Source organism: Molossus molossus, unplaced genomic scaffold, assembly GCF_014108415.1.
Source record: "Molossus molossus isolate mMolMol1 unplaced genomic scaffold, mMolMol1.p scaffold_m16_p_4, whole genome shotgun sequence".
Classification (NCBI taxonomy): Eukaryota; Metazoa; Chordata; class Mammalia; order Chiroptera; family Molossidae; genus Molossus; species Molossus molossus.
In genome coordinates, this window is record NW_023425377.1 from 14,801,018 (window position 1) to 14,809,727 (window position 8,710).

The window sequence follows — 8,710 nt, forward strand, 5'->3', positions numbered from 1 at the left end:
TTTCTTTTTCATAGCAACTATCACTTTCTAACATATCACATAATTTAACTACTATTTTGTAGATAATCTGTGTCTCCTGGCGAGGGCGAGGGCAGAGATTTTTATCTGTTTTGTTCAGAGCTTATATCCTTAGTACCTAGAACAGTGTCTGGCACATAGTGACCCCTCAGTAGATACTTTTCTGCATCAATAAAGGGAACTGGACTATGCTGACGTGAAACAATGCAAATAAAAAGGATTGTTAACTCGTCTTCTATATAAACTCTTTTAGAAGGTAAATATTCACCTATCCGTTATTTCCTGAGTACCGACCACGTGCCAGGCATTTAGGGATACAAGGATCTCTAAGGCACGAGACGCTCCGTGATGTAGAGGAAGCCAACCAGCAGCAATTGCAACACGATGTGGAAAGGGCCGCGGTGGCAGTGTGCCCGGCGCTTGCTGCTCACAGGGAGAGCTTAAAGCAGACTGTGGTGTCAGGAAGGGGGGAGAGATTTACCTTAAGATGGACTTGGGGCCTCAGAAAAATGTGACATGAGGAAATCCAGTTTCTCAAAATCTTGATTTAAAAAAACAAAACAGGTTTGGCTCAGTGGTTAGAGCGTCTGCCCATGGACCGGAGAGTCCCGGGTTCGGTTCCTGCTAAGGGCATGTGCCTCGGTTGAAGTTCGCCCTCAGCCCCAGTTGGGGTCGTGTGGGTGGCAGCCAGTCGATGTCTCTCTCACATCAATGTTTCTCTCTCTTCCTCCCTCTCTCCCTCCCGCTCTATCTGAAGATAAATGCAAAAATGTCCTTGGGTGAGGATAAAAAAATAAAATAAATAAAAAAGTAAAAAAGACAAAACATCCTTGGCGAGTTTGGCTCAGTGGTTAGAGCAGTGCCCTATGGACCAAAGGGTCATGGGCTCAATTCCTGGTCAAGTGCACGTACCTGGGTTGTAGGTTGGATCCCCCACGCTGGTCAGGATCATGCAGGAGGCAATCAATTGATGTGTCCCTCTCACATTGATGTTTCTTCCCCCCCCCCCCCATCTAAAAATCAATGGAAAAGTATCCTCGGGTGAGGATAAAAGAATTTTTTTAAAAAACACGCTTTCTGAAGATGAATATGTGTCATAGGAAGTACTACCTATGAAATTTACTAAGATGAGCTTTCAAACACACACACACAAAGTCATTGGGTTGAATATAACTTATGCTAAAGAAACAACAACATCACTGAGGGAAAGTCTAGGCTATGTGGCTTACAGGATCATCCTTCTAAGGGAGGGAAGACAAGCTGCTCCTACCAAGTTTACAAAACACAACTTGATGATTGCAAGTCATTTTCTCTGGCATGAGGGAACAGTCACCTTGCTAACACTAATGACAGAAGCTACATTATACACAACCAAAAACAGGCAGCCAAAGAATCGATCATAATTCGAAAGCAACAGTCTGTCCCAATGGCACACAAGATAATACCCTGTATTTTCCATTCAGGATGCAATGATTATCCGTCACTCTCTTCTCTCCTGTGCTGAAGACCCATTTGCCCAAGACCCGGCTCGCCAGCGTAGATCTCTTCTCCAGGACGGACCTGGAGAGCCTCTCCCTGGCCCAGCGTAGGAGAAACCGGGCAAACGACGCAGAGCCAAACATCCCTGCACTCGGTCCGGCTCCAGCGCTGTTGTCAAGTCACCGCGACACCCTCAAGGTACCTCCCCACACCCTAAACTCACCCCGCTCGCGCGCCAGGTCCACCAGGCTCTGCCTCGGCCCTCCTGGAAGAATGATGCCACCTAGCGGAGGAGCTGGCAGTTCTCCATCCTCATTTATCCAGCAAAGAAAAATATTCCTAGTTCCAGCTTGTTACCGGATTACCCCGTCCCGAGAGCCACAGCACCTGCTGGCGTCCCTTACCCGCTGCTTCATACTGGGCTCATAAACTTCAGATTGGCCCACAGGAACGCTGGATTTAAGGATTCCCTCGAAGGGTGAGATCCCACCGGGCTCAAGGTCACAAAGATCGTGGCTTTGGTAGGCTTCTTGACCCCCAGACAAGGCTCCGTTCTAATGAGTGCAGGAGGAATATATAGATCGGCGTGTGTTGCATTTGGGACCCAGTCTTGGTCCGGTTTCACAAGCTGTTGAATGCACTCTATGAGCTCTTCCTTGTCAAATCCCGGCAAAGCTGCCTTCAGAGCAGATCCATGTTAAGGTTTGGCCGAAAGAGTCATTTTATTATCTACTCCTGGAGATGCCTTCATTGCTTCAGATGACTCCACCGCGCAGTGCAAAGCCGACAAGCTAGGATGCATTGACGGGTTTAAAAGGTCTGACATGTGTTTTCTCCCACATCTGAGGACCACTCCACGGTCAACATGGGACCCATGAAAACGGTTCTACACCAAGGTATTTGGATCTGGTTTCTCCTCTAAAATGGTGGCTGGCGTGACTATTAGACTTTCACCTTTAACGCTCCCATGACCGTGTTGGATCCTGCTCCTCCGGGACATTCTGCAGAGCGTCCATCATTGCAGGCCATTGTCCCGGCGGCTGTGGGGTGGCTGGGGCTGAGCGAGGACAAACCTGCCGTGTCCCCCGCTGTCAGCCTCCGGGGTTGTTGGCTGTGGGGACGTCTGGGAGTGGCTGCTACACGCAGCGGCCGGACTGCCTACATGAACTTCTCAACAAGGCACGTCCTAACCTTTCAGAAGTTGTCAGGACTCAGCTTTCAAAGGTTCGACAGGTGTAAGAGTGAAGCATAAGTTATGTTTATGCCATTAGCCTATCACTTCACTCCTTTAACATGTGACAGCTGTGTCTCCCCACCTCACCTCTTTAACATGCAACAGCTGTGTCTCCCCACATCACCTCTTTAACATGCGACAGCTGTGTCTCCCCGCATGCATCACCTCTTTAACATGCGACAGCTGTGTCTCCCTGCATCACCTCTTTAACATGCGACAGCTGTGTCTCCCCGCATCACCTCTTTAACATGCGACAGCTGTGTCTCCCTGCATCACCTCTTTAACATGCGACAGCTGTGTCTCCCCGCATCACCTCTTTAACATGCGACAGCTGTGTCTCCCTGCCAACCCACTGCCCCAAAGTTCACAGGTGGAAGTCTTAACCCCAGTACTCAGAATGTAACTGCATTTGGAGATAGAGCCATTAGAAAGGTAATTAACTTAAAATGAGGTCCTTAGGGTAGATATGCTGGTGTCCTTGTAAGAAGAGATCGGGACACGGCAGAGGAAGACCATGTGAGGACAGAGAGAAGGTGCCATCAGCAAGCTGAGGAGAGCAGCCTCGGGCGCGACCAGCCCCGCCCACACCTTGACCCTGTGCTTCTGGCCTCCAGAATGGTCAGGAAGGAACGTTCTGTTGTTTAAACCCCCTTTGTGGTATTCTGTACGGCAGCCCCAGCATCCATGTCAAAATAAGTCTTAAATTTCATCAACTGTTAATAACCAAGCAAGGTCTTCCGGAATACATTCCTCCCATAAAAGCCAACAGTCCCGTCCGGGTACCTGCTGGGGGCCACGCACTGTGTGGGGCTGTGTCTGCCGCTTCTCAGTTCCCACTCCTTTCCGTCTCCTTTCCAAGGTGTGACTCGTGCCTGCTCTCCCCATCTTCCTTCACCCAACTGTCTCCCCTTCCGCATCTCTCCAAGCACCCTCAGCCTCTGCCTCTAACTACAAGTCAGGACTGCAAGACCATTTGTTTTCCTGCTCTGGTTCGATGCCGTTTTGAATCCGGGGTTGCAGAACAGTGTGCTCAACTAGCTTTTGATCTTTCCAGATGAAGATGCTAACTCGTGCCCTGCCCCTGACAATACCCCTGGGTGCCCCCCGACGGGCTGTCCCTTCCAGGGTGTCAGTGCACGTGTGCAGGAAGCCAGCAGCCAGCTGTGTCCTGGGCTCTGACAGCTCCCAATGCCAGACAGCTCCCACCTCTGCAGCGGGGCTGCGTGATGGAAGGGAGGGATGGTGCGTGCCATCACCATGGAAACCCCTCCCACCTCCACAGGAAGGCAGGGCCTGCGGCCCGTTCCACTGTGTCCTCAGAGAAGAGGAGCTTGTCACTCCGGGCTCCTGTTCCAGGAGAAAGGCATCGTTACAGGGAGCACAGGCATCAGTACTTCTCGGGGCCCGTGCACACAGGGAAACGGGCAAGCCACTCGGTGGTCATACTTCCTGCTGTAAAGCAATTCCACAAACTCGCTGTCTGTCTACGCAAGGCAAGGCTTTGGACTCCAAGACTCAAAGATCAGCCCTCGGCAGGCGCTCTAGCTGGGGAGAGGAACGGGAGGCCTGCCATTTCATTGCTCCTGTTGCTCAGCCTTTGTGGCTAAGGTCCTCAAAAGCCACTGTGTGCTGGCTCTAAAGTGAGCTCCAGGCCGAGATGCCAGGCCAGCCCCATGAGCACCAACCATCGGGAGGCAGGACGTGGTTCACCTTTGGGTGTCTGCAGGGAAAGCCACGTCGTGGTGGGAGGGAGTGGTTCCCCCCTTCCTGTAGGCAACAGTCTCTCTAAACAAACCACATATGAAGATTTGGACCTAAAAGAAGGGATCCGGGGACCGTGGCATCTCAGAAACTGTAGGCCCACCTCGTGCCACCAACAGAGCTAAGTGCGGTGAGAGGGCACGTTCCGGGAGCCTCCAGACACATGTGTCGTTTCAGTCTTCTTGCCGCACTATGAGGAGTAAGGGGGGTCGCTGGCAGGGGGGGACCTGAACGTACACTGGTGCCTGTTCCTGGTCGAGATTTCTCACCTGCTGGAGTAGCCCAGGACTCAGGGCCTGAAGACCCTCTGATGTGCTGTGCCCGGGACACCTTGACCCCTTCCCATTCTCTGTGGCCCTCTAAGTGTGTGGCAAGGACCCCAGTGGTTATTCATGGAGGGACAGAGACCATGGACAGCTCCTGGCCTGAGCAATAGGAGACCCCACCTGGGTAAGGTGTGGGAAGAGGCGTGGCACCGTTTCCAGGAGGGGCAGGGCCCACAGACGTGGAGACACGAGTGGCCACACCCACCCCTCCAGGGAGCGGAGGCCACCAGCATGGCACAGGCCCAGGACCGCCATGCGGCCTGTCGCAGGAGCAGAGTATTTGCCTCCAGCCGTCCTCCGGGCCCTGCAGTAAGGCCTGGAGGTCCAACGTGTGCGGAGATGGGGGCAGTTTGCTCTGAGTTTGAGACTGAAGTTTTCAAATGAACAGGACTGAGGCTTACATCCCAAGCCCAAACTGAATTGTAACCAAAAGCCACTGGGAAGCTATGGACTCTGTGGAGCATCCCCCACGACCCAGCAGGGAGGAGAGGCGACAGAACACCGTGGGCAGCAGTTACTGAAGAAAGAAAACCAGTTCACGTTTCCACCCCGAGAGCCTTCTCAGAAGAGGTGGGCAGGGCCATGAGAACAAACAGGACGCAGAGGGAAGAAAGGGGGACCCCAGCCAACTCCCTGTGCTGAGAGAGAGCAGAGTGGGGGAGACCAAAGCAGGGCGGAGCTCCAGAGAGAACCCTAGAAGTGTGCAGGGGGCCCCCTCTAGTATTCCGAAGAGCACTGCCCATGTGAGAAAACCGCCTGAAACTGAGAGGGGGCACCTCAGCCCTCCCCCCCCCCCAACCCCGCACATACACACATGGAAGGGTAGAGGTTCAGCATCATCAACCGCGAGGAAACGCGACATTCCTGTTAGGAAGGCGAAAATAAAAGTGCTGGTCATGGCAGGAGCACCCGGCACGGGCAGACATCGCGGGCTGGACGCCCCCAGCACAGCCGCTCGGAAAAAGCTGTCAAGTGAAACATTCACTTACCATATGAATGAGCTGATCCATCCCTAGGCATCCCGGACACCTCTCTCCACCCAGAAATCCGTACATGAATATTCACAACAGCTCCATTCATAAATGCCCCCCAACAGGCGATGAACAAACAAATGGTGGCACACCCACACAATGGAACCCCACCCAGCAACAAAGAGATGAACGAACCCCAAAGGCGTTGCTCTCCAGTCTCGTATGTTACAGACCACTCTCTGCCACCTAGGACACTCTCCAGAAGACACAACCACAGCGACCAAACCAGTGGTTTCCGAGGGGCAGGGGTGGGATGAGGGCGGGACTGGAAAGCAGAGGTCAGCCAGAGTTTTCTGCAGACGGCCAGACAGTAAATATATTAGGCTGTGTGGGCCACCTATGGTCTCTGTGGCATAGTCTTCATTTTTTATTGTTTTGTTCTTTTTACAACACATTAAAAAATTTAAAAAATGGCCCTTGCCAGTTTGGCTCAGCCGTTAGAGCATCGGCCCACGGTCCAGAGAGACCCGGGTTCGGTTCCCGCTGAGGGTATGTACCTCGGTTGCAGTTTATCCCCGGCCCTGGTTGGGTCGTGTGGGTGGCAGCCACTCGATGTGTCCCTTTCACATCGATGTTTCTCTCGCTCTCTTTCTCTCTCCCCCTCCCACTCTATCGGAACAAAAAGTGGAAAGATGTCCTCGGGTGAGGATAAACACACACACAGACACACACACACATACATAAATGCTTCTTAGCTTCTGGGCCCTAAGAAAACAGGCCACAGGCCAGATTTGACTCAGTGTAGCTTGTGGACCCCTGCTGTGCACGGAGACAAAGAGGGAGTCGGGGGAGTCGGGGGTAGGGTGTGCGATGTAATTGTCCTGCATCCCAACTGTGGTGGTGGTTACACAAACCTACAGAGGTGTCAGAATTCACGATCACACTCACATGTTCCCAACTATACTCCTGGCCCCAACCCGAAGGGAAGAAAAGGGCAGTTTTCCTTTACTAAGCTGTGTTCTCTCGCATCCTGGCTGTTCCCTCTGCCCATCACACCAGGTCTCCTCTGAGCCTACCCTGCCCTTCCCTGCACCGGGCCTGGGCACTCCCCCATAGCTGGCCCTTCCGCCCTGCATTCATTTTCCTGTATCATGATGGCATTTCGTGCCACCTGCCCCACTGGACCCCAGGCACCTGAGGGCAGAGGTGATGTAAGTCTCCAGTGCAGCGCAGCCTCAGTAAATGAGTTAAGAGTTCATGGACAGAACAAAGTAAACTTGGGAATTTCTACTGTAGTACTGACCCTTTCGTGACTTAGGGCTGCTGCTCAGAATTAGTCTGATAGAGGACATTAACGTTAATCTACTGAAAGGACTTCATGTCCCTGTTGAAGGTTAACTAGAATTTGAAGCCTGAAAAACACTGAGAGATGAGCGGGCTAAGGGTGGCTCTAAGGTCCAGTGTAGTGCAACTGTCCACCTTGAAAGATAAACTTTAATACTAGAGTATGACCACTTGGACAGACTAGAATTTCAAACGGCTTTTTGTAAGCCTTTTCATGCACTGAAGCCAAACACATTACATTTAGAAGATTATATACAAACAGCAACAATCCCCACAAAATGAAAATTATCTGTGTTAATGGAAAAGCATCTAAGTTTCCTGTTAAACTTCCAAACATTAAGCACTTTGTATCTGATTAGCAGGGGGTGGAGATCACTCCACGTCAGTTCTGCCGAGGACAGTAACTAATAGTCCCCTTGCTCCCAGCCCTTTTTCCCTCCACAGAGACCATTTCCAAAGTTTCTAAATGTATTGTAGACTATGAAAGCCATTCAGAATGATGCTTTGCTTTTTAAAGAGGCTCTATTATAGCTGAGGATGCTAGATCTAATACTCTCCCCTAAAGCCAAGCACCAAGCCTTATTTTATTCTCTTCTCTTAGAAGTCTTTCTACTAATTCCAGAAATTCAGACAGATTCAATTATATTCAGGGGGTAAAAGTTCTAAAGTCAGTATCAGGTCCAGCTGGTGTGGCTCAGTGGTTGAGCAAGGACCCATGCACCAAGGGTTCGCCAGTTCGATTCCCAGTCAGGGCACATGCCCACGCTGTGGGCCAAATCTCCAGTGTGGGGCGTGCAGGAAGCAGCTAATCAATGCTCTCTCTCATCAATGTTTCTATCTCTCTCCCTCTCCCTTCTTTTCTCTCTAAAATCCATAGAGAGAAAAAAAAATTTTTTTTTTTAAAGCTTTAAAGTCAGGATCGGGTCAGCATGTGTTCCTAGTGTTTCAGGCCTAGTGTCTTGCAGCTTCCTCTAAACACAATGGAAAAGCAACGGTTTGCATTCGAGCTTGACTACAGATGCTACAGATGTTTCAGGGGACACGCTTCTCATGTAACTTAGTATTGAGCAAGGGCCAAATCCAACCTGACTACATGGCCTAGGCCAGTAAAGTGGGTCAAGCAGGCTAGGCCAGAGGACACAAAAAGTACAAGGAACATTTCAGTCCTCCCTTCAGGCTGTCGCACGTACGGTCTTGTAGGACAAAAACCCACACTCCACCTAGAAGGCAGCCAGCTCTCCACGGCCAGCCCACCAAGCATTGGAAACAGAGCTTACTATCACCAGGTCTGCTTTTCCAGGAGAAGCTCCAAAACCAAAGACACATGAAACTCTGAAAGTTTAAATGGTGACAACTCATTTTTTTTTTTTTTTAAATAGCCACCACCACCCTCAAAAAAATCCATGGGCAACCATTTGCAATCTTCCTGTCCTCATCTGAAAAACGGTGTCATAAACATGAAACACAATAATGCTTATTTAATACTTAAAACGATTACCAACACAGGGTAAGCAACTAAACAGTTCCCTGTAGGTGAAAAGTAGATCTTACCATCAGTAAATTATCTGCTGTGATCT

The 8,710-nt window shown here is 50.8% G+C and overlaps 1 pseudogene; it reads right to left on the reverse strand.

Annotated features, from left to right (window-relative positions):
* Positions 1-344: 344 nt before the first annotated feature.
* Positions 345-2,526, reverse strand: LOC118643495 (annotated as a pseudogene).
* Positions 2,527-8,710: the final 6,184 nt, after the last annotated feature.